The sequence below is a fragment of the Felis catus genome, chromosome A1, assembly GCF_018350175.1.
Source record: "Felis catus isolate Fca126 chromosome A1, F.catus_Fca126_mat1.0, whole genome shotgun sequence".
NCBI classification, from domain to species: Eukaryota; Metazoa; Chordata; class Mammalia; order Carnivora; family Felidae; genus Felis; species Felis catus.
The window spans coordinates 149,712,294-149,715,899 of NC_058368.1; the positions used below are offsets into that span (position 1 = coordinate 149,712,294).

General features: G+C 40.7%; 1 pseudogene; it reads left to right on the forward strand.

The window, feature by feature from the left end:
- Positions 1-213: 213 nt before the first annotated feature.
- Positions 214-2,104, forward strand: LOC101097945 (annotated as a pseudogene).
- Positions 2,105-3,606: the final 1,502 nt, after the last annotated feature.

Genomic DNA, 3,606 nt, shown 5'->3' on the forward strand with positions numbered 1-3,606 from the left:
AGCGTCCGACTTCAGCCAGGTCACGATCTCGTGGTCCGTGAGTTCGAGCCCCGCGTCAGGCTCTGGGCTGATGGCTCAGAGCCTGGAGTCTGCTTCCGATTCTGTGTCTCCCTCTCTCTCTGCCCCTCCCCCGTTCATGCGCTGTCTCTCTCTGTCCCAAAAATAAATAAACGTTGAAAAAAAAATTTAAAAAAAAAGAAGTCATACAGAATGGTCAACAGGTACATGAAAAGATGGTCTATATCTTTAATCATCAGAGAAATGCAAATCAAAACCACAATCACCACACACCTGTTCGAATGGCTATTATCCACAAGACCAGAAATAGTAAGTGTTGGTGAAGACATAGAGAAAAGGGAAGCCTTAATGCACTGGTGCTGAGAAGGTAAATTGGGACAGCCACTAGGGAAAACAGTATGGAGGTTTCTCAAAAAATTCAAAATAGAACTACCATATGATCCAGCAATTTCACTTCTGGGTATTTAACCAAAGAAAACAAGAAAACCCATTTGAAAAATAAAAAAAAAATCAAAACAACTTTTCCTGTAGGAGCTACTAAGGTTGAGAGGAGCATGACCACCTTCTCTTCCTGCCATGGCATGTGCGTGCCCACTGATATCAACGTACTCTGAAAAAGGGGAGTCATCTGGCAAAAATGCCACTTTGCCTGGCATGTTCAGGACTCCCATTTGACGAGGTATTGTGAACTTTGCTCACACCAACTTGTGCAAAAACAACGGACAGCCCTATGCTGTCAGTGAATTAGCAGGCCATCCAACCAGTGCTGAGGCATGGGGTTCATGTTGCCCGCCACAGTGGGATTCACAGTTCTGGCCAGGGTACTTTTGGAAACATGTGGTGGGGGCTGCATGTCTGCACAAACCAAAACCTGGTGCCATTGTCACTGCATGGTGAACACAGCACACAAGTGATATGCCATCCGCTCTTCCCCCGCTGCCTCGGCCTTCCCAGCTCTGGTCATGTCTTCATGTCATCCTACTGAGGGAACTCCTGGACCATTTTTGGTGGTTGAAGGTACAGTTGAAGACTACAATAAGACCACGCAGGTTGTTTTGCTTCTTAAGAAACTTAAGGCCTGGAGTGATAGCAAAAAGTTCTGTGCCTCTCAGCAAATGAGAGCTGGCAGGGGCAAAATGAGAAGCTGTTGTTGTATCCATCGCAGAGGACCCTGCCTCATCTATAATGAGGGACACCATATCATCAACACCTTCAGAAACATCCCTGGAATTACTCTACTTAATGCAAGCAAACCGAACATTTTGGAACTTGTTCCTGGTGAGCATGTGGGACATTTCTGCATTTGGACTGAAAGTGCTTCCCGTAGGTTACATAATCTGCATGGCACTTGACATAAAGCTGCCTCCCTCAAGAGCAACTACAGCCTTCTCATGCACAAGTTGCTCAGTACAGACGTTACCAGAATCTGGTAAAGCCCAGAAATCCAGAGAGACCTCTGAGCACCACACAAGAGGATTCATCACAGTCCTAAAGAAGAATCCGCTGAAAAAGCTGAGAATTGTGTTGAAGCTAAACCCATATGCGAAGACTGCAAGCCAGAACACCGTTCTTTACCAGAGCAAGAATCACAGACTCCAGATGGATGAGGCAGCTGCAGCATTAGAAGCCAAATCAGATGAGAAGGGAGCCTGTGACAGGGAAGAAAGGAAAGGACAGAAAGGGAAGGGAAGGCGAAAGGGAAAGGGAAAGGAAAGGAAGAAGCAGAGGAAGTCTCTGGGGGAAAAAGAGTTGCAGCTACCAAGAAACCAGCAGCTGAGAAAAAGCCTGCAGAAAAGAAACCCACACACCACAAAAGAAAAGAAACCTGCTGCGTAAACTTAAATTTGTTTATTCCATAAATGCCCAATCATTTTTGACAGCTAATTTTGGATAAATGTCTGATAAAAGGGTAGTGAGGGGGAAGAAAAGATCCAAACAGTATCGTATTGGCATATGACACCTCTGTGTTCACTGCAGAGTTATTTACAATAGCTAAGACATGGAAACAACCTAAATGTCCATCGATGGATGAATAAAGAACGTGTGGTTCTTTATTTAAACACAATAATATTCAGCTATTAGAAGAGTGAAAACTTGGGGCGCCTGGGTGGCGCAGTCGGTTAAGCGTCCGACTTCAGCCAGGTCACGATCTCGCGGTCCGGGAGTTCGAGCCCCGCGTCAGGCTCTGGGCTGATGGCTCAGAGCCTGGAGCCTGTTTCCGATTCTGTGTCTCCCTCTCTCTCTGCTCCTCCCCCCGTTCATGCTCTGTCTCTCTCTATCCCAAAAATAAATAAACGTTGGAAAAAAAAAAAAAATTAAAAAAAAAAAAAAAAAAAAAAAAAAAAGAAGAGTGAAAACTTGCTATTTGTGACAATATGGGTGGACCTAATAGGCATTATGCTAAGTGAAATAAATCAGAGAGACAAACACCATGTGATCTCTCTTACACGTGGAAACTTAAACAAACAAGCAAACAAAACAAGCTTAGAGATACAGAGAACAGATTGGTGGTTGTCAGAGATGGAGGCTAGGAAGTGGGAGAAATGGGTGAATATTTTTGAGTTTAAATAAATTGAATTAACAATAAAGTACTAAAGTTAAGCAATTAAAATCCAAAAGTAGATTCAAAAATGATACATCATCACCAAGATATAGTCCACAAAATCAAAGATACTTGAATAATAGAAAAGCAATAAATAAAAATCCATTACATTATAAAATTAGAGAAGTGTCATATGATCATCTTCATTGATATCAAAATATTTTTGACAAAATTCACAGCAATTCTTGTTCCAATCATTCAGATGGACTTTTCCTGTAACATCATTAAGCATATATGTGAAGTATATGCATATACATGTATATCTCATCATATATATACAGATATGCATATAGTTGCACACTTATATCAGTATATAGACATATATACATATGTATTCACATGTGTATGTGCATGGGTATATATGCATAAATACATATATAAATATGTCTATATATTAGTAAAAATGAACATTAGTGTCAAATAACACTAAATACTGTTTAGAGACACATATATATGTAGTAAACATGTAAAGATGTAAATGGGAATGAAAAATACCAATTCAGGATTCAGAAGGAAAAGAGGCAGCACAAGATTGGCAAATATAATTAGGGGTCCAACTATATATATAATTTCTATTTCTTGAGTTGGCAGATGGGTACCTAGGGTTTCATTTTTCTCTGTACAGTTTTTGTATGTCTGATATAGTTCAGGAGAAAAGGAGATAAAAGGAGAAGAGAACACAGCTTTTTGAAATCAAGACAAAACTCAGTTCCAATCTCATCCCTGCAGTTTCCTGGCTGTGAAACCTTGACTAGGTTATTCAACTTCCCTGAGCTTGAGTTTCAACTGTAAAATGAGGGTAATAACAGCTTATCCACTTCCTGAAACTTGTTTCATTATTTAGCAGAGTAATAAACACCTAGCGTTCACTTAATGTATTTGATACTTTTCCTGAATTATTTCAATAAGGCCAACTTTAGTTAAGTGTGTATATGTGCATTCCGAATGTGTGTGTGGGGGGGGGGGGGCATATTTACAGGGCAAAT